This window comes from Oryx dammah, unplaced genomic scaffold, assembly GCF_014754425.2.
Source record: "Oryx dammah isolate SB20612 unplaced genomic scaffold, SCBI_Odam_1.1 HiC_scaffold_26, whole genome shotgun sequence".
Taxonomy (NCBI): Eukaryota; Metazoa; Chordata; class Mammalia; order Artiodactyla; family Bovidae; genus Oryx; species Oryx dammah.
Window position 1 is genome coordinate 22,894,494 of NW_024070210.1, and position 23,422 is coordinate 22,917,915.

Sequence of the window (23,422 nt, forward strand, 5' to 3'; positions counted from 1 at the left end):
TTGACATAACTCAAAAATGAGAAAAGAACTAACTGGGATGTTCTAATAACTGGCCTTCCATATGCGATGACAATGATGGTGTTTTTTAATCACAAAGAATTTTAAAAATTCATTTTGCTCCAGGCAACTACAATGACCAAAAGATGCCTCTTGTTAATTACTGATTTAAAGCCTGAAAGTATATTGGGGACAAAAGGGCATGAAAATTAGAGCCAAGGACTCCTAAGCTGGGTTAAATATCTGTATGGCAACTCCTAAGAAACAAATATCTGCACAGCTGCCTGTTTCTTTGGCTGTGAGGCTGAATCTATCCCCACTCTGTATAGACTCGTAGTTAGCACCTGTTGTCTTTGAACCTCCCTTTCTTTCAGTAGGACCACCGTGGTTTGGAGCACCATCCCGACCTTCATTGTAGGCAGCGCTGATAGGACTGTCATCCCAGGAACAGGTGATTCTGCTAGCCAAAGGGTGGGCTTATAACCCAAGCCAGCCAATCAAACTCTCTCCTGGGAATCTGATTAATTAGCTAATCAACAAAGATCAGAAAATATCTGGAATGGATTCATCCCCAAGGCAGTACTCTGATGTGTCCACTAGTTCCTGTTTCCTGTATTCCTAGAGCTGTCCTGCTCTACTTTGCCTTCAGTTATATGATTTACTCTGTATCTATTCCAAAATTGTTTTTTTCCCCCTTTAATCAGCCAGAGTTAGCGTCTGTTAATTTTAATTAAAAACTCTCAACTAATACGATCCACATTACATTGAATCAACAAGTCATCTGTGTAAGGCTGTCCTACAGCCTGATGCCTTTTGTAACCTCTCAACTAGCTACAGGCCTGTTCTCTGTGCCGTCGCAGTCCTGGAAACCCAGCTGAAACAGTTTAACTTGTTCTGAAAAGCAGGGCCAGAACAGTGACAGGCTAGAAATGAGATGAGTCAACTTAGTCAAAAAGTTAAAGTTTTAATATGAGATGAAGCTGTAGCCTGCTTTATGATGGCACCAGAAACTGGTCAGGACCATTCTGTCAAACCCTAAGACATTCATTTAGAGATGAGACGATCTAGAGAACTGAGAGTGGGGAGTGTGGTTGCAAAGATACAGATCTATAACACAGTTCTGAGCCTGGCCCCAGACTGAAGCCTTGTCTAACAGGGCAGAGCAAGCCCCACACTGGAGCTGGGATACTTGCCCTGCTGGTTACAGCTTTCAGGGCCAGCCTCTTTGTCTGGAGACAGGGTGACTGACCACCCGAAAAGGAAACACTATACAGCATATGCCAAACACCCTGCAAGAATGTAAGGGACTTCCTTGATGGTCCAGTGGTTAAGGCTGTGCTTCCAGTGCAGGGGGCATAAATTCAATCCCTGGTCACGAACTAAGATCCCAAATGCCTATGTGCCTAAACAAATAAGTAAAATTAAACAACAGCAACAAAAAGAATGCAAGGGAGTCTACAACTAGAGACTGTGGCTGGGTTATTCCCAACACCCTGGATACTGCTCTGCTCTGAAACTAACTGTGAGGAGATTAACTCAGATTTGATTGTAGCTGTCTACTCCATGGGCTCATTTCTCTCTCAGCCTGCAATATAAAAAACCTTGGAAATGGCAGTGTAAGCCAGAGACATCTTACATAATATCAAATTCTTACCCACACTAAAAATTGTCCAGAAGTCTCAAACATTATTTCATCATCTTGGTTCTTATCACATACTATTCTAAAATGCAATGTGTTATTCATATTATCCACTAAGGCCCCTCCAGCAAAGAGTTTTATAAGAAACCCTATAAATGCCAAGAGTTCCATAGGTGTGTCAAGAATAAAATGAGGCCAATAGTGACTAGATTCTCCAGCTCCTGGCCATTAAAACATGTTAAGTTGACCAGGATGACAACTATTCAGTTCAGTTCAGTCCTTCAGTCATGTCCAACTCTTTGTGACCCCATAAACTGTAGCACGCCAGACCTTCCTGTCCATTACCAACTCAAACTCATGTCCACTGAGTCAGTGATGTTATTATAAGTTAATATAAAAGATTTAAATATATTCAAATTAATGTAAGAGAAAATAATTACTTCTCAGAAATCTAGAAGTATTTACTTACAAGAGAAGTTTCCATTTATAAACTTTCAAAAGTATAAAGCTATGTCTCAGTCAACTTAGCTCATCAGCAAAAGATGTTATTAGCTGTTGCATGAATAGTATCTTTTGGGACTTAGAAACAAGTAGACTTTTGGAACTTATCTGTTGGTAACTTAAGAATTTCTTTAGTATTTTTAGAGAATATAAGGTTTTCTTTCCAAATTGGCTAGGTTCTGGGATTCCAGATGAATCCCTGAAAAAAAAAAAAAGTCATACTTTATTTCCACAGTCTACAGAAAGCTACAGAAGCTGAGACTCGGATGGGACCTTAGCAATCATTTAGATTACATTTCGCCATTTTACAAAGGTCAAACTGCATGTGCGGGCCAGTTAGGAAGTAGTTACTTGATGTAAGTCACACAGCTGATCAGTGGCCTGGCTAAACTGAGAAAACAGATTATCTGACTTAAGCCCAGTGCTTGTTTCACTATACCAAGTGCTTTAAAAACAAAGCTACTAAATTCTCATTCATTCATTCATCCCATTCAACATGCACTTATAAAACACATCTGATATGCCAGGAGCTGGCCTATGTAGGCATAAAATGATAAATACAAATATAATTAAGTTCCTTCAAAAAGAAAAGGGAAAAAAGTTGCTTTCTAAAAGTGCCTCTTGATGTTTTAGCATTAATACATTTTCACACTGTGGTAAAGGCAAGAGAATTGAGACAAAAGATAAATAAATTTGTACAATCATATCAACAATAATGATTCAACATTATGTGAATTGTTTTGCCAGCAATAGGAGCTATTTTCAGTAAGTTAACAAGTAAGGCCTAGAAACCATTATGATGTCTACTTCTGGTCCAGAAGTAAGGCCTCCATTCTTGCCTAGGATGGAAAAAAACAGAACCTGAACACATGACTACTCTGTACATTGTCTCCAAACAGAGATACACTCTCTAGACTAATCCATGAGAAGAAAGCACCATTTCACTGAAAAGATCTGGGAGGGGTTTGGTCTTCTTAGAACTATGTTGAAGGGACCATGGCTGTGAAGGTGAGGTGCCTTGGAAATCAAAATGGCTAAAATGTACTGAGTGCTAACACTTAATTGCTTTCTCAGTAATAATCATAGCTTCACAGGCAAGGTTTCATTTAATCCTTACAACAACCCTCTGAGGTAGAGGCATCAGGATTACCTCCTTTTCGTGGAAGACTTAACTAACTTATTGAAGGTCACCAGCTGGTGAGGGGCAGAGTAGGGATTTAAACCCAACGAATCTTCAGATTGAAGGACTGGCTACAGCCCTGACCCCCCACAGGAGGGGAGGTACACCTCTGGGATTCCAGAACCTGGTCCTGGCAGCTGGGAAAGCTCCACCTATGTCTTAGCCATGCTGAGGTCCAAATCAGAGGGTTTGAGAGGAGAGAAAAAAAGAGGGAAGGGACTGTCTGAAAAAAAGACAGGAGAGTCCTACTGCCCTCTAAGTCAAAGCCACAGGCCTTGGAGAATGTATATCTCTCTCTCCTGATACTCTGCCTCTGACCAACTTGGGTCAAGGAGGCATTATTGTACTGTGATAGGTATTTACATGCCTGGAAAAATCCCAAAGATGCGTCCAACACTTCTGAATTAAAGTCCTTGACGACCACCAAAGACCCATTATGTATGGCCAGCACCTTCTATAGTGCCTACCATATGAATAGGGCACAATAAATATTTCTAGAAGGAAAAGGGGAAGTGAAGGTTAAAAAAACTAGAAAAGATTCTCAAAAAATTTATCAGAGCCCTAGCTCAGTGACAGAACATTGGCCTGGGAGTCAGGAGACTTGGGTCCTACCCAGTTCTAAAACCAGATGTATAAAACTGATGAAACAAAAACACTACATTAAATCCAATCCAGCAACAGACTGAAAAATCAAAGACTGCTAATTTCGAGGAAAAGTGGAGGAAAAAAAAAGAGTAAGTCTCTTAAACATATACACTAGTATATTTAAAATAGATAACCAACAAGGACCTACTGTATAGCACAGGGAACTTGACTCAATATTATGAAATAACCTAAGAGTCAGTTGCTCAGGTGTGTCCAACTCTTTGGGACCCCATAGACTCTAGCCTACCCCACTGCTCTGCCCATAGAATTCTCCAGGCAAGAATACTGGACTAGTTAGCCATTTCATTCTCCAGGGCATCTTCCCGACCCAGGGATCAAACCTGGGTCTCCCACATTGCAGGCAGATTCTTTACCATCTGAGTCACCAGGGAAGCTCTCCAATATAAAATAAAAATTTTTTAAATAAAATAAAACTTAATCTCTCTGGCCCTCAGCTTCCTCATCTATAAAATGGGTTGATAAGATGATCTATGAAGGAGATAATATGTAAAGCAGTCTTGTACAATGGCTGGCCTAGAAGGGGCTTTTAACTTATGTTTACTGATATATTTTTCATCTTTTAAACTCCATTCTGTCATTTAACTTGGCCTCCTAACCTTACACATGAGGAACATAAAATATAGAGACGTTAAGTGGCAAGAACAATACGATTGTTATTAATTAATTAACTTTAGTACACCTAGGACAACAATGAAGTTTCTCAAAAGTGTGTTACGCTCTTTTCTACTCACACTGCTTCAGGACTTGACTGGTCCTCTTGTTTCTCTCATGCTGTACATGAGACCTTTGAAAATAATGCCACATGACTGATGAGATTCAAAGAAGCCATAGGATCCGTGCCACTGTCTTTTTTTTAAATTTATTAATTTTTTTAATTGAAGGATAATTGCTTTACAGAATTTTGTTGTTTTCTGTCATGCTCTGGTGCCACTGTCTTTGAGTAGGACTTATTTCAGGAAAAACCAACAGGGACCTACCGTAGAGCACAGGGAACTCTGCTCAATGTTATGTGGTGGACTGGATGGGAGCAGAGTTTGGGGGAGAATGGATACATGTGTATATACCTGGTGAGTCCTTTTACTGTCTACCTGAAATTATCACAACATTGTTAATCAGCTACACTCCAATATAAAATAAAAACTTTTAAAAAGGACCCATTTTAAAACACTTAGAGAGAACAGAGTTATATATATAATCTTCAGAGGTGGAAATTCTAGACATTTCTCAGTAGTCTACTCCAGTTTTGCTTCTTAGTAGACACTTCCTTATATCTATCCCCAATCCTTCATACTGCAGTATAAGCCTCTTGTGTTATTTTCAGGTGAGATGGAAAACACATGTCATTATTTTCTGCTAAGCATGTTCATGGACGCAAAGATTGCTATTAAATTGTCTTTTATCCTCTTTTTTTTCCAAGCTGACTAATCCCAGTTTCTTTAAATTCCCTCATACTTCTTCTTTCCCAATCCTTTAATCACCTTTGTGGCTGAACTCTCAGCTACCTCGAGACTCAACTCCTCCCCGTTAATTACAAATAGCAGAACTGAGCACAATTTCCTACTATGGTTCTGAATGCGGACTAGCAGGCTGATTGTGTCATAGTTCCTACAGGAAGGTTCCCTAAATTAGCATTCCAAGATCATGCTTTGGTTTGTAAAACTATAGCACCCTAATTTAGGGTAAAAGTAAATTATCCTTCATAGCAAACTTAAATTGGCTATCTCCCAACTCAACATGCTTCTATCTACTCTCCTCCAAGCAGTTAGGGAGAACTGCCTTGGAAGAATACGGGAAAAACATAAGAAAGTATCAGTAAGTTAGCTGAACAGGAATCCTAAAATGTGTATCAAATGTAAATATAAGGGGATTTGGGTTTTGTACATCATTGTTTTTATATTAATACAGATAATTCAGTGACATCTAAGAAGTCATGAGTTGCTAAAACACAATTTAGTTACCATACACTATTCTTACAGTGTTTTCTCCTTCTTTGCACAATATTTCTAAATTCACAATATTTTAGGAAAAAGAACTTTTATAAATTGCACAGTGGCATGTCTAAATGCTTTTTTCTCTAACAAACATACTTATCTCCTATGTTTTCTGTAAGTACCACTGAGGCTCAAAATGAAAATAGCTTTTTAAGATGTCTTTTGTTGTTTACATGAAGAATTAAGATCACAATAATATGAGCCATATATTAACATCAACTTAATGAATATTTGTCAGATACCTGCTATGCACACACTAGGTGCTTAGAGATTGGGAAATAATATGAAAAAAAAAAAAACCACACATACAAACTTGGAAGGTTCTCCAAAGGAGATGACATTTAAGGTGATCACTGAGGAGTGAGCAGTATTTTGACCTCACACTCAAGCTAAAAGAACATCCACTAAGCACAGGAAGGCAGGATGGCATTCCTGACACAGCTAATGACACACTGGCCAAGGGAGTCACTGGGAAAGAACTGAACTGGATGCTGGAGAGATGCTATTTTTACAGTAATTTTTCCAACTAAAAGTCATCCAAGTACCACCGTTCAGACAGTCACGCCATTTCAGTGCAATCTCAGTTAGTGAGTAAACAACTATTTAATACAACAGGCTTCATGCAGGACGGACACTACGTAAAAAGGAGATGGTTTAAAAGGCCAGGCAATCCAGGGAAACAAAGTCATTTGCCTTTTATGGTTTCAGTAATTTCACTCACTATGGTTTCACAACCTTTCTTCATTCCACAGTGGGATCATTTGGTCCCACTTGGCAAACACGGGGCTTCTTTGTCTGTGCATGTGTGTTTCTCAGCAAGAAGAAGAACAACAACAACAAAAAAATGTGGCTGAGGTTGACTTGCAATTTTTTACTGTGGCTTTGAATCATGGATGATATCAGCGCAGCTCCAGAAATTGGGTTTGTCAGTTAAGCCTCCCTCCCTGCTGGCTAAGCAGCAGAGCATGAAACACAAACCATAAAGAAAGAATGACAGGGCTCAGGGGTTATTTATTGTTGTTCTTCAAATACATCTCCGTGACAGAATGGAAAATGGTCAACTGGGAATCCAAACGATATTTTCATCAAGCTCAAGATAATTTCTTAGGGTATGCTTTTTTCTCTTTCTTTCTTTTTCTTTAATTTTGAAAATTTGTTAGCAAAGGAGAAGGAAAATGGTTGGGAAATGTCTGAGAAAGGTTTGGCAGAATGGAGTGTATGGCTTAACTAGCCAGTAGGAAGGAATTTTGAGTTTATCATGGCAGAATTCTCAATTTACATCCTCTTTAGAACTAGGCATGTCTGTAGGTCTGTGCGAATCTCCTCAATAAGTTGAGGGAGTTAAGAGCACTGAATGGGAGATGATGAACTAGGACGATGTAATGGATGTATGTGGTCACAGGCCTTTCAATAAAATGAAATACTACAGAATAAAATGCCAGTTCATTAGACATTTATTAAACGTGCATATTCTGGATCAAACTTTGGTGAGGAAGGCTAACAGTAATGAGAAAAGGACCCTGTCTTGGTGGGAATCCTGAACCACAGGAGAAAGAGGAAGGTAAATATATTCACTTGGATGGGGGAGGCGGAGTTCCCATGCCCCTAAATTGTGACTTGGGCAGCTATGTGGACAATGATTTTCCACTAACAAAAGTGGGAAAACTGTGAGAGATGGTCATTTTGGAAAGAAAGACTAACAGTCCAGACCTGGGCATTCTGAGCCACCGGTGGCCACACAATATCTGGTAGATATCCAGCAAACACTTGGACACACGAGCCTCGAGCTTAGGGGAGAAGTCTGGGCTGGAAGTAGAGTTCTGAGGCTGGTCGGAGTGTGGGTGGATTTCATAAGCATAAATAAGAGATCGCCCAGCGAGAACACACAGTGAGAAGAAAACCAAGGGCGGCATCTAGAATGCTGCAATAGACAGCGATTTAATATATACCTCCCTTGGGTGGCCACTCCGTGTAGTCATTGCATGTAGTACTTCCAGGTATAGAGGAGAAGAAAACGGGAGTTCCAGCCCTCCAGGAGATTATTTTACAGGTATCTGAGTAGGACACGTTTCTTTCTTGACATCAGTGTTACCTCCTCTGCGTGTGTGCATGCTGTCACTTAAGAAGTGCCTGACTCTGCAACCCTGTGGACTGTAGCCCTCCAGGTTCTACACTATCCCTCAAAATTTACTAAAGTGACATAGAAGATATTATGTTGTACTTTCTATGCCTTTCCAATATATTTCCCTAAGCTTTTCATTTTGTTCTTAAATGCACATCCAGGTATTATTAAGGGCTTCCCTGCTAGCTCAGACAGTAAAGAATCTGCCTGCAATACAGGAGGCCTGGGTTCAGTCCCTGGGTCAGGAAGATTCCCCTGAAAATGGCAACTCACTTCAGTAATCTTGCCTGGAGAATTCCATGGACAGAGAAGCCTGATTGCAAAGAGTCCCACATGACTGAGCAACTAACACTTTCACTTTGACTTTTCAGCCATTATTTAGAAGGACTTTACAGATTATTTCATTTAGACATCACAACAACTATACAAGGTTGATATTACTACTCCATTTCACAGATATAACAATTAGGATACAGCTGCTGCCAAACAGCACAGCCAAGACACAAAGCCAAATGTGTCTATGTTCACAAGAGTAAACCTACGTTCTTTAAAAAGTTTTTAAAAAATCTTTATTTGGCCATGTTGGGTCTTAGTTGCGGCACGTGGGATCTTTGTTGGGTCATTTGGGATCTTTCCTTGCAGCACACGGATTCTCTAGTTATAGCACTCAGGCTTAGTTGCTCCACGGCATGTGGGATCTTAGCTCCCTGACCAGGGATGGGCAGATTCTTAACCTCACTGGATCACAAGGAAGTCCCAATCCATGCTCTTTTAAAAGTCCTCATGTTCTGTATGTCCACTCCTCATGAAGAGGGAACAAATGATCACCATCAGCAATAGGAGGGAGGTTTTGTAAAAACTGAGCCTCTGCTATCAAACACGCTAATCCATCCTTACCTACTCCCAGGACCAGTGAGTTAGCATGCTTTGAGAAGTGCTAAGACTGTTTAGCAAATGACCAAACTTGTGAGGGATGAGAATCTGTCAAATGAGAAGAGACCTGTTGTATCCATCATATAATGAACATGTCTGTTTAAAAAATGAAACAAGTCATGTTTGATGTAGGTTTTTGTAGCTTGTGAATAATACTGTGTTGGGCAGTGAAATTAGGAATTCAAAAGAATCATAAAACTGAAGAAGAAAGAATTGAAAAGCTAAATAAGATTCAAAACCTCAAATCTGACAAAGTATCCTGAGGGAGGAAGAGAATAGACCATATGACATTAATATAACTCTGAGTTTAACAACTACGCAAGAATAAGCAAAATATGGTGTATCTATGCAATGAAATATTATTCATCCACAAAAGGAATGAGGTTCTGATTTATGCTACAGTGTGGGAGAAACTTGAAAATATTATGCTAAAAGTAAGAAGTCAGACACAAAAGGCAACATACACTTTTATATGCAATGTCTAGAATTTGCAAATTCATAGACCCAGAGAGTAGGTTAGTGATTGACAGCAGCAGTCGGGGAGGGGGACTAGAGAGTATTTTAAGGTAACTAAATGGGATAAATAGAAAGACATGTTATGGACTAGATGAAGCCCAACTGGGTTTATGTTAAAGTCAACTTCTTTTGGATAATTCCAGCTTCCTATTGTTTTCCTCTATAAGTCATCCTTATGGGAGAAAAAAAATTATCAAATTCTCCTGCTCCAGATGAACTCAGAAGCTCTGATACACAAGATTCAGGTGTCCTGTCAAAAACACTGATGCTGGGAGTTTTAGCTACTTAGAAGTTCCCATTCTCGTTACTAATATTTCCAGAATTTTCTAATTTTCCCCTAATTCTGAAAATTTCTCTGCTGCCAGCCTTATCTCTGCCCAACAAGTCTGTCAGACTGGAGAATTTTTCTCATTCACCTCTTGCCAGACTTTGTGCTTCATGGAATCCCTTCTGCTCCCCTCTATGATAAGTGCATAATCAAATATCAATATTCCAAGTTGTGCCTTGATAAAATATACACAGCCCACTCACTGATACATCATATTTTCATACTGAAAATTCCACAAAATCAAGCTTTTGGATTATGTTAGCTAAATACATTTTCAACATAGAACTATGAATTTTCTGATATAATTAGGGCAACTTTGCACAGCTCTTAACTATATGCTTTTTATCTCTAAAGAGAGATCAATACACTCATGTCATAATTATACATTTGCAATTTGTCTCTTGATTAAATAGATCCTGCCATATTAATAGCACTCACACTCAGGTAATAGCAAAACTAAGTCATCCCTTACAAACTGGCATACTTTCCAATAAGCACATATTTCCTCAGTGTCCATCTTCAGAGTATCATAAATAATACTGGCAGCCACATAAACTAACACAAAATGTACTCCTAACTGCCAGCAATACTGAACAGAAAGTATACACCTCACCTTACTGAAGCCAGAATCAAAGTTAGACCAGAAACGAATCAGGAAATATTATAATCTTTTTCCTAACCCCTATACTAACTTGGAAGTGAGGTAGGGGTGTGTGTGGAGGGGTAACATCAAATAATCTTTACAAGTCAGAACAGAACAGGTCTTAAAATTGTTTTTGGCTCCATTGCCTTTGGGTTGGCTCCTGAGACAGAAGTCAAGCTGTGACTTACAGGGTTATATTAATTTTCCTTATGCTGCTTAATTTTAGTAGCATAGTTTCCACATACTCTAATTTCTTGTTTTCAGTGTTGTCTGACATGTCTTGTAAATAGTGTGAAGCTGGTTTAACTGTAGAACATTAAAGTTATATCCCCACTAGGTCTATAATCTAAAGACCCGCCACTTATAGATAAGGAGTAGTTCTGACCTCTGGGAACTACTGAGAATTATGGAGAAATCCAACAAGGCCTTCTTGCTTTTTAAAACTAACCTTCAACAAGAAGGCTTTGCTCATGTCTACAAAGTTGTCCTTTCAAAATTAGGTAGACAAACACTTAACACTCCAGATCCTGAGTCTTCCACAACTTCCTCTGTTTTAGAAAAACATTTGACATAGGTGCCCAACTCTCTCACCACATTTTGTAGGTCCCATTCATCCACAGAGACTATGAAAATGGAGTTTATTTCAAATTTAATTTATCCCAGAGCCACACAGTCGCACCAGGTAAAAAAATCTTGTGATTATCACTCTAGAGCAGGGATTGTATATTTCCGATGTTCCGAACAGATGCCAGTAGTGCTTCAGACAGTGTGTCTGAGTGTCTGTTCATTAATACAGCAGTTCTTGTGCTCTTCGTGGGCTATGATGCCAGCTCTCAGTGATGGAAGCTAAACCCACTTCCCCTGTCCCAGACAGCCCTATCACAAAACACTGACTCACTAAAACAGCAGTTATGTTCTTGATCAAGGGACCTTTTACAAAAGATCACTTTCTGTAAGAGAGCATTTAATAAACCACAAATGATATGCCTTTATACTGAGTAGAAAAAAAAGTCTCTGACGTTTCCATATTACTGATAGCCTGAGATTCTAAGTTGGAGGCTTTTAGAAAGGAGGAATGAAGAGTGATCTGAAAGCAGCAATGAGGAAAAGGATGATGCCAACTCCACATCCGGGGCTCATGGTAGGAGACTATGGAAAATAACTGCAATTAATTAAGAGGGCAGCAGGCTTAGACAGGAGAAGGCAATGGCACCCCACTCCAGTGCTCTTGCCTGGAGAATCCCAGGGACAGGGGAGCCTGACGGGCTGCCGTCTATGGGGTCGCACAGAGTCGGGCACGACTGAAGTGACTTAGCAGCAGCAGCAGCAGCAGGCTTAGACACACGAGAAGCAAAGTTCTCCTAGAGTTAAGAGGGGAAAGGAGTGTTCCAAGAAGAGGCTGAGGATATAGGATGTCAGATTTTGCTGATGTCAGTTTCTGAACTGTAGGGATACAGGACTTGGCAGGGAGATGAAGAAGGGGTGGAAGAGAGGAATGAGAGTTTGGGAGATAAAGGGTTTCCTACAAGTTGGGCTCCTTGTGACATCTACGCAGTAATCGAAGCACAATGAAATCAGATCTGTATTACTAGAGGCAGAGACTGATGACCAGGCTGAGAGTGGGGTCAGAGAGGGATGACTACCTGGGTTCCCCTTGACTCCTGCTAACAGAGTATCCAATGAAGTTAAGTAAAAGGGGATCTTATTCAAGTGCGTATATCCCCTCTTGATTCCTGATGATGTAGAAGGGGATACATAAATCCATACCACAGAGCAATATACATTTAATTTTTTTTCTGTGTAATTTTAAATTTAATTTTATGGCACCAAAAAGATGGAGAAACAGCTAAGATAATGAAAGCTAGATGGCATTCTTTAAGAAGATTTTGGGAAACATTTTGGGGAGTCTTAAGGATAGTTCATGGCTTAGGGAAACTGATTTAGGTATGTTTGATAGAATGCCCTCTTAAACTTTTCTAAGACACCGTGGTAAAAATCACCTCGGGAAAGTTATAAAATCTCCTTGAGATTCAGTTCCCTTATCTGTTAAGTGGTTGGAAGTGTGGGAAAGGCTGTTATGAGGATTAAATGATACAAAAATGTAAAAAAAAAAAAAAAGTAAATGATGCAAGCACAGTACCACCAGAGAGTACATGCCCAATAAACACTTAATTAGCTTTTTCATTTGTTCTTTGCAACAAACCCATGATTCAAGTGCTATCTCCATTTTAAAATGCAGAAACACATTTGTAGTGAGGTTCAGAAACTCATTCCCTTAGGAAGAGGCTGAGCTGGGATTTTTAACTCTGCTGAAAACTGATGCCAAAGTTCCTTCTGCTCCATCTGTTGTCTCTCCTGTTTGTTTGTCTACTACAGAGTATCAGAACTTACTTCCCCCAAGCTGGTTGAAAAACATGCTGCCTCTTCAGATGTCAAACCAAATAGAACAGGTGTACCAGGGTCATATACGAATCACCCTCAGACAAGAACCACCTGCATTAAATGATGGTGATGGTGAAGATGAAGACTATGAAGAGAACATCAGGAACTTAAAAACCCATAAGAGCCTGAGATTCTCTTTGGTTCTGAGTGAGTTCCTTTATGTGATAAGGGCAAAATTTGGCTCAGTTTTCATTTGCTTCCTCTTTTGTTCAGAAGCTAAGTTGTGTTCAACTTGTTATGATCCCAGGAACTGCAGAATGCCAGGCTTCTCTGTCCTCCACAATCTCCTGGAGCTTTCTCAAATTCATGTCCATTGAGGTGGTGATGCCATCCAACCATCTCTCCTCTCCCACCCCCTTCTGCTCCTGCCCTCAATTTTTCCCAACATCAGGGTCTTTTCCAATAAGTTGGCTCTTCGAATCAGGTGGCCAAAGTATTGGAGCTTCAGCTTTAGCATCAGTCCTTCCAATAAATATTCATGGTTGATTTCCTTTAGGATTGACTGGTTTGATCTCCTTGCAGCCCAAAGCACTCTCAAGAGTCTTCTCCAACACCACAATTGGAAAGCATCATCTCTTTGGTGCTCAGCCTTCTTTACGGTCCAACTTTCAAATCCATACATGATTACTGGAAAAACCATACCTTTGACTATACAGGCCTTTGTTGGCAAAGTGATGTCTCTGCTTTTTAATATGCTCTCTAGATTTGCGATAGCTTTCCTTCCAAGGAGCAAGCATTTTTTAATTTCATGGTTGCAGCCACCATCCTCAGTAATTTTGGAACCTAAGAAAAGAAAATATGTCACTGCTTCCACTCCCCTTCTATTTACCATAAAGTGATGGAACCAGATGCCATGATCTCAGTTTTTTGAATGTTGAGTTTTAAGTCAGTTTTTTCACTTTTCTCTTTCAGTCTCATCAAGAGGCTCTCAGTTCCTCTTCACTTTCTGCCACTAGGGTGAAGTCATCTGCATATCTGAAGTTGTTGATATTTCTCCCAGCAGTCTTGATTCTAGCTTGTCATTTATCCAGCCAAACACGTTGCATGATGTATTCTGCATGTAAGTTAAATAAGCAGGATGGCAATATACAGCCTTGTCATACTCCTTTCCCAATTTAGAACCAGTTCATTGTTCCATGTTTGGTTCTAACGGTTGCTTCTTACCCCACATACAGGTTTCTGAGGAGACAGGTAAGGTGGTCTGGCACTCCCATCTCTTTAAGAATTTCCCCCCGTTTGTTGTGATCCACACATTCAAAGGCTTTAACATAGTTAATGAAGCAGAAGTAGATGTTTTTCTGGAATTTCCTTGATATATCTCTTTCCTTGGCATATATCTATGATCCAGCAAATATTGGCAACCTGATCTCTGGCTCCTCTCCTTTTTCTCCACCCAGCTTGTACATCTCAAAGTTCTCAGTTCACATACTGCTGAAGTCAACTTGAAGAATTTTGAGCATCACCTTACTAGCATTTGAAATGAGCACAATTTTATGGCAGTATGAACACTGTTTGGTACTGCTCTTCTTTGAGATTGGAATGAAAACTTACCTTTGCCATTCTTGTGGCCACTGCTGAGTTTTCCAAGTTTGCTGACATATTGAGGGGAGCACTTTAACAGCATCATCTTTTAGGATTTGAATAGCTCAACTGGAATTCCATCACCTTCATTAACTTTGTTCATAGTAACGCTCCTCAAGGCCCACTTGACTTCACACTCCAGGATGTCTGGTTCTAGGGGAGAGACCACACCATTGTGGTTTTCTGAGTCATTAAGACCTTTTTTGATATAGCTCTTCAGTACATTCTTGTGCATTCTTGCCACCTCTTCTTAATATCTTCTGCTTGTGTTAGGTCCTTGCTGTTTCTGTCCTTTATTTTGCCCATCCTTGCCTGAAATGTTCCCTTGGTATCTCCAATTTTCTTGAAGAGATCTCTAGTCTTGCCCTTTCTATTGTTTTCCTCTATTTCTCTGCCTTGTTCACTTAAGAGGGCCTTCTTATCTCTCCTTGCTATTCTCTGGAAGTATGCATTCAGTTGGGTATATCTTTCCCTTTCTCCCTTGTCTTTTGCTTCTCTTCTTTCCTCAGCTATTTGTAAAGCCTCCTCAGATTTACTGTCCTTCTTGCATTTCTTTTTCTTAGGGATGGTTTTGGTCACTGCCTCCTGGACAACATTACAAATCTCCATCCATAGTTCTTCAGGCACTTCATCTACCAGATCTAATTTCACCTCCACTATATAATCCTAAGGGATTTGATTTAGGTCATACCTAAATGAAACCTAAAGAAAATTCTTTTCCCTACTTTCTTCAAATTAAGCCTGAATTTTGCAATAAGGAGCTCATGATTGGAGCCACAGTCAGCTCCAGGTCTTGTTTTTACTGACTGTATAGAGCCTCTCCATCTTCAGCTTCAAAGAACATAATCAATCTGATTTCAGGACTGACCATCTTGTAATGTCCATGTGTAGAGTCATCTCTTGGGTTGTTGGGAAAGGGTTGTTGCTATAACCAGTATATTCTCTTGACAAAACTCTGCTAGCCTTTGCCCTGCTTCATTTTGTAATCCAAGGCCAAACTTGCCTGTTACTCCAGGTATCTCCTGACTTCCTACTTTTGCATTCCAAACCCCTATGATGAAAAGGACATTTTTTTTGGTGTTAGTTCTAGAAGATGCTCTAAGTCTTCACAGAACTGGTCAGCCTCAGCTTATCTGGCATTAGTAGGTGCTGCATATACTTCAACTGTTGTCATGTTGAATGGTTTGCCTTGGAAATAAGAGTTCATTCTGTCATTTTTGAGGCTGCACCCAAGTACTGTATTTCAAACTCTTCTGTTGACTATGAGGTCTACTCCATTTCTCCTAAGGGATTCTTGCCCACAGTGGTAAATACAATGGTCATCTAAATTAAATTCGCCAATTCCCATCCATTTTAGTTCACTGATTCCTAAGATGTAGATGTTCAATCTTCCCATCTCCTGCTTAACCATGTTCAATTTCCCTTGATTCATGGACCTAACATTCCAGGTTCCTATGCAATATTGTTCTTTACAACATCAGACTTTACTCTCACCAGCAGACACATCTATAGCTGAGTGTCATTTCTGCTTTGGCCCAGCTGCTTCATTCTTTCTGGGGCTATTAGTAATTGCCCTCCACTCTTTCCCAGCAGCATATTGGACACTTTATGACATAGAGGGCTCATCTTCCAGTGTCATATCTTTTTTCTTTTTCATACTGTTCATGGGGTTCTCGTGGCAAGAATACTGGAGTGGGTTGTCATTTCCTCTTCCAGTGGACCACATTTTTTCAGGACTCTTCACTATGATCTGTCCATCTTGGGTGGCCCTGCACAGCATGGCTCATAATTTCATTGAGTTACACAAGCCCCTTCAGCACAACAAGGCTATGATCCATGAAGGGGTTTCCTCTTTATATGTTGTAAAGAACCAATGTTAATGAAAACCAGTGAAGCAGCTGCAGTATATACATAGTAAAAAAATGTGCTGAGCAGTCTAAAGACATAGATTCTAGCCTGAATGAGGTTACTGAGTAGCCAGATGGCCTTGGGCAGGTTCATAATCTCTCTGATGGTAATAATCTATTGATTATGAGCCGGATTTCAGAACCAAAAGCCCTAGATTTAATTCTGGTTCTTCTGCTTACTACTGTGTGACCTTGAGCAAATCACTCTCTGAGCCACAACTTCCCCATCTCAAAATGGAGATAATAATACCTAATTTGTTGAACTATTATTATAGGAATTAAATAAAGTATTGCAGGTAGTTGGCACAGAGTTGGCTTTCAGAAAATACCTAATTATTACCATCACCAATCTCATAGTTTCACAGTCTCTGTTTCTGAAATGAGGCAATAATATCTATCTTGCCTCCTGTGTTCTATCTTCCAGATAGTATTATTTCTGATGATTATCATATGTGAAATAGCATTTGGGAATGTAAAAGATCATGTAAGAATATCGGGTTATTATGAGGATAACTCAAGAGAGAATTGAATATGCTATCTCTGACATCTGAGCTGACAGAGAGGATTAATCTTGACATTTTTTTGAAAATGATAACTACGTCCTAAAGGTCCCTAAATATCTAGCTGAGAAAAACAAAATGTTCTTCAGCTTCTCCGAACTCCAAGGTCTTTTTTTCGTAATATATTTGGAACCCCTAAGGGATCATTTAACTCATTGTGTAAATGCAAAATAACAACGATAAAGTGGAAATCAAGGGAAAGATGGTTTCACAGACTGCCCACAAAACTGGGAAATAGTTACTACAGCACAATGCAATAAAGAGGCTTACAAACTGAGTCCTAGGGGAAGGATACAAGTTCTATTTGTTGCATGTGGATATTGGTGGCCAGAAGCTGGCTTCTTCTATTCTGTGAAGTGCCATTTACATAAATTTCTAGACTGTCATTCCCTTTAACTCAAAACACTGGTGAACAAACAGCTGGAGCAAAGCCACGTCCAAAACATGACCAGCACAACACTTAGAACATCGGGCGTCTCTTGTTGCTTAAACTCAGCCCTTAAACCACCGACTTCCTTAACTCAGAGCTGTTGTTCAGTGTGTACCATAAATTATCTCAGAGAATCTTAGGGACGGGGTCTTAGAAATCTTCTGTCCCCCACAACTCCCATTGCTGGCAGGCCATCTTCACACCACTCCACACAGAGGCTGGACAGTCCAGGGACAAGGCTGCCCTGCTGATCTGGTTGCCCTTGGAGCCACAGATGACCAACACTGGGGCTAACACAATCCCCTTGCCCTGAGGCTTTCCTGAGGGGCCTCTTGCTAGAGCAACATTTTGGTCTTTTTTGCAGCCCCATCCAAGGATTCCAAGAAGGATTTGGGGGCAGATGTGAAATAGGCTCCCTTCTCTCTCATTCTGAGTATGGAAGACATTCTTCTTCTTCTTTTTTTAAAGCAAGTACATGACAGTGTTGACTCTCACTGAGTTATCCATCAACAAACACCCCTAAAACGTCTCCCCATTACTTGCTATCAAACCAAGCTCCTGCCTTCTTTTTAGGACTTATCACAGTATTTTGCTAACCTAAGTGTGGAACTTTACATTGACCTGTATAAAATTTAGACTCACTGGCTCAGAGAGCTTATTACAGTGGGTTAAGAGTGTGGGCTTTGGTGTCAGACAACTGGTCCCTGTTCCAGCTGTGCCTCTGTGGCTGGAGGACTTGAGGAAATAACTTAACATCTCTGTGCTTCTATATCTGCCTATCAAATGGAGTATTAATAATGTACAACTCAGAGGGTGACTGTGAGGATTAAATGAGGGAATCCATGGAACACATTTAGCTTTCTGCCTGGCACTTGGTAAGCACTCAATAAATGTATTTGTGGTTGTTAGCAGCAAACCCATGCCGTGAACCTACACAGATCTTTTTAAATCCGGTCTCTCTCATTGGATGTGTGAGCCATCTCTTTCAACTTTGAGGCCACCATATGTTACACAAACACATCTTCTCTGCTTTCATCAAAATTTTGAGTGAGAAAATTGGATAGAAGAGTATCAGCAAACAGATTCCTTACTGTGATGCTCTCCCTCTAGATTGTCATCAATCCAAGCTCAAAACCACTTGGTTACATTTCTTCAACCAGCTCTGAGTTTACTTCATTAACCCAATGAGACATCAAGGATAGAATAAAAATCTCTGCCAAACACCTCAGCTCTACTCTATGACATTCCTACAAGCAATCAGATGAAATGTAAAAGAAGGAAATAGGAATGTTTTGCTTTAATGAGCTCATACTGACTTTTAATAATCATCACAAGGTGTCATTTGCTTTGGTAGTAAGATGAGAGCAACTCTGTGTAGGGCTCTGAGTCAAGCATTTTACATAGATTATCTAATTTCATCTTCAAAACAACCCTTTGAGGTTGGGGTTATGATGATCTCTCTCCGATTTTACAGAGAAGGAAAAAGGCTTAGTTCATACATTTTATAAATGGCTGATCAAGCATCCAAACCCAAATCAGACTCTAGAGACTAAATTATCCAAGTGTATATTATCTCCCTTTTGTACTAAATGACAACCTAAGACTATACGAACTAACAGCTAGGGTCCAGTTCCAGCCTTGCACCCCCAGGAACTTGACATTGTCTGTATCCCAGAGTTGACAAGGGTTAGTTCTCACACTTCACCTTAACCAAGTTCGTAATAAACCAGTGCTGCAAACCAGAATGGAGAAGGCAATGGTACCCCACTCCAGTACTCTTGCCTGGAAAATCCCATGGGCGGAGGAGCCTGGTAGGCTGCAGTTCACGGGTTCGCGAAGAGTTGGACACGACTGAGAGACTTCACTTTCACTTTTTACTTTTATGCATTGGAGAAGGAAATGGCAACCCACTCCAGTGTTCTTGCCTGGAGAATCAAAGGGACGGACAGCCTGGTGGGCTGCCATCTATGGGGTCACACAGAGTCCGACACGACTGAAGTGACTTAGCAGCAGCAAACCAGAATGCCAATTTATTGCTTTACAATAGCGATGTATCTATCACACAGACTAAGATACTCATAACATTCTGACCAGAGCATTTCCCACTTCAGACAGTTCTACCTACAGAGGCAAATGATAATCATGAGGTATCAGAAAGAGGAACTTGCTATAAAACTGGAATGTCAAACTGAATTTCCTAAGAGGAAGGCTCTTGCCAGGGGAACTGAAACCTTGAAGACTCCCATTCCTATAGACAATTACTGGGGACACAGAGCACAACCAGTGTTCACCCTGGATGCTTCTGAGGTTGACTAGCTTCCTTTACAGAGAAGGCAATGGCACCCCACTCCATTACTCTTGCCTGGAAAATCCCATGGATGGAGGAGCCTGGCAGGCTACGGTCTATGGGGCCACTGAGAGTCAGACATGACTGAGCGACTTCACTTTCACTTTTCACTTTCATGCATTGAGGAAGGAAATGGCAACCCACTCCAGTGTTCTTGCCTGGAGAATCCCAGGGATGGGGGAGCCTGGTGGGCTGCCGTCTATGGGGTCGCACAGAGTCAGACACGAATGAAGCGACTTAGCATAGCATAGCATAGCATTGCTTCCTTTATGACACATTTGTGTTTTACTTAGGTTTAATCTTGCTTGCAGAATTCCATGGACAGAGGAGCCTGGCAGGCTCCATGAGGTTGCAAGAGTTGGACACGACTTAGCGACTAAACCACCACCATGCCTGCCAGTCTTTGGCTTAGAGATCATCATTCTCTTTAGATGAATTTCCACACCTTTGCTCTAATCCTTTCTCTGATGGCCATATATATACATATAAATTTACTTCCCAACCAAGTCCTTGAGTAACTCCCATATCTAGTCTAGACTCTATAACATAACCAGCTTTGGCCTAAAACCTTTGACTCAGTTAAGAAAAATGTGCACTCTCCTACTATCTTTTTTATTTTCTTTCTTAGTGTGTGCATGCATGCTAAGTTGCTTCAGTCGTGTCCGACTCTTTGTGACCCTATGAACTACAGCCCACCAGGCTCCTCTGTCCATGGGATTCTCCAGGCAAGAATACTGGAGTAGGTTGCCATGCCCTTCTCCAGGGGATCTTCCTGAACCAGGGATCAAACCCATACCTCTAATGTCTCCTTCATTGGCAAGCAGGTTCTTTACCGCTAGCACCACCTGAGAGCCCCCCTCTTTTTAGTATAGAAATAGGATTTGAGATGTTCTTTTTCCTGTCTTCTCCTCACAGTGGTGTCACTGGGGAAAAGGGAAAGAGAAAGAGCAATGTGATCAGAGAAAAGAAAAAGGACTAGTAACTGATTCATCGTATAGCCCTGTGTTATTTGTTATAAAAGGCATTCATGGTTAAAATTCCAATGCTTTAAGAAAAATAAAAGTTATCTCATCTGATAATATAAATCTTCCCTATGATATACCTTCACTGGTAGTCTAGTTTACTCTTAAACACCTCCAGTAATGGAAACTCACAGACTCTTGGGGCAATTCATCCCATGTTTGGACAGCTCTGTTAGAAAAATCTTCATATTATTCAGTTCAAAATCTGTCTCTGTATAGCTTCTGCCCACGGCCTTGGTTCTGTCTCTTGGGCCCCAAAGGACACATCCCATCCTGCTTTCCCTTAGACCTTGGAGGCCTCATTCCAGCTCAGATACTAAGCACAGCATAACCCTACTTGCTTGCCTTTTCTTCTGGTTTAGGTATTTTTTAGGGCTTATGAGAAGGATGCTGAAAGATGATAGAACAGGATACATGCTATGAATGTTTTCTAGACTGTGATTCCTGAGACTGAGCCAGAATACCTTGGATTCCCGAGAAGCTGTCATGGAAAAGTTTACTGCCTTGTTATAACACTCTCACTTACAGAAAAAAGCAGGTAGCCAGATGCTAATAAAGGCTCTAAGCCACAGTTCACAGAAAGAGTCCAGTGTACAAGCAGTCAGGTCCTTGAACTAAGAATGGAAGTAGTCCTATATGCAAACAAATCAGAGTTACTTGGCATTGGGAGAGGAGGGTGGGACAGGAGGGTCATAGAGAATGTTCTTGTTGATTTTAGACATTCCTACCTAGGAAATGCACCCCGAGCAATGCTCTCATCCTGACCACAACCCATTAGTCAGAGAGAAGATCGAGGAAAACAACACAAATTTTGAAGTGTGGGAACATCACTAACACTGAACTGAAGCTTGAGAACTTGAAAGTGAAAGCGACTGGAAATGAAGTGAAAGAGTTCAGTGGTGAAGAATGAAATGTGAAAATGAAATAACATTTTAAATGAAGCACACTTCTCATTGCCTCTCATTTAACTCTGTGACTCAAACTGGGAATTCCTGTAACACATTCAGAATCCTACTGAAGTGACCTACCTACTCTTTTCTGACAACCTTATCATAAATATCTGGGGAATAACTCATTCCATGTCATTGTGATAATGATCAGAAGAACATCTTTGCTTCTGCAGAGTGCTATGTGGATGACAAAGCACTTTCCCACTTTCTCATTTAACCCTCACACCAACTCTGTGAGGTGGAGATTACTGTCTGTCTGTTACGGGTAAGGAAACTGCTTTAAGATCAAGGTTTTTTTTCTATGATATTACAGCAGCTGAGGTTGCTATCACAGTCCACCCAGACTTCACCAAAGGCAACCATGACAGACAGGATGATCACTCCACTACCTTTAATTAGCCCGTGTCCTAGTCAACTAAATAAGCGAGCCTGGTTTCTGCAATGATTCATGTCTATCTATGTACCCTACACTGCGTTATCATCCTTAACGTTTTTTAAAAGAAAACACAGACATGGACGAGAGTGTTTTCGAGATAGTACTATTTATTTGGTCCTGGTGTATCTGATACTGCAATACAAATACTGGTCATTTTTATTTGTTTCAGGCATGCATCTAAAAACTGTGGTTCCATTGTTACCTGGTCTCAACTTTTCTAACTAGAGATCTATTCTCAAGATATTCCTAGAGTGTGCTTCACTCAGATTAATACAGCCTGATGAAATTTCAGTGCCAAATAAGGAGAAAGATTATGTGCTACCTTCCCTGGAGGTATATTACAGCCTGGCAAGTAGCTTCCTGCAATACCCATTTAAAAAGATTAGCAGGAGGAAGAAAACCAAGGTTACAATAAAAGATTCATTACTAAGAGTTCCCAGTATAATTCCTTTCTTTGAAGCCTAAACATAGCATCTTCTAACATGATGGTAGTCAAGGCATGAGTATCCCAAGGGCAGTAGATCCGAGTGTACTGAATATTTTTCTATAATTTTCTCAAAAGCGGATTTAAAGGAACATTCACATTTTTTTAGACCTAAACATTCTTCTTTCTCCTGACTTCAGTCCTTTCAAATGTTAAAGAAAAATGAAATGAGTATGACAACAAAGACACTTCTAAAATTCTCTTGGAAAATCTCATCTTTTTGAAGGGAATCATAGTGAGAGGGACAAGTTCCCTGGAGAGACTATCAATGAAGCTGATAACAAGGCCCTGGGAACTAGAGAGGTTACCCATCAAAGGCCTCTCAGAGACCGTCAGCAGAGGTTGCTGCACAATCGGTCACTACCCTGAACTCAGGAGGGACGATGAACAGTTCTCAAAGGCCCTTGGTCACCTCACAGTGCCCAGCATGGTGCCTGGCTCACACAGCCTTCTGTAAATATCTGTTGACTAAAATCAGATAAAATGGAAACAAGCTCCTGTATGTGCCAAAATGTTAGACATTAGCATGTAGAACATGCTATTGAAAGTAAAGTGGAATGTTCGCTACTGGAAGAAAGGAGAAAGAAATACTATTTTTAATCTACTGTCTTTGAGTCTTGTAATAGGAAGGATAAGAAAATCTTCCTGGTCCATCAGAGTTTGCAAATGGGATTACCCATCACGAAAGAGGAAAGGACTTCCACAAAGTGCCACAGCTTAGAGAATAGTTGCAACCACTCAGCAACA

General features: G+C 40.4%; 1 protein-coding gene and 1 long non-coding RNA gene across 4 annotated transcripts in view; one reads left to right on the plus strand and one right to left on the minus strand.

Moving 5' to 3' along the window:
• Nucleotides 1-23,422, minus strand: part of RAD51B (RAD51 paralog B) — a 610,539-nt gene that overhangs the window by 245,292 nt on the left and 341,825 nt on the right. The gene's annotated exons all lie outside the window — the stretch shown is intronic.
• Nucleotides 7,013-21,593, plus strand: LOC120852794. The gene is made up of 3 exons (XR_005718650.1): nt 7,013-7,083; nt 12,893-13,105; nt 21,538-21,593. It is a non-coding gene; the product is annotated as an uncharacterized LOC120852794 (long non-coding RNA).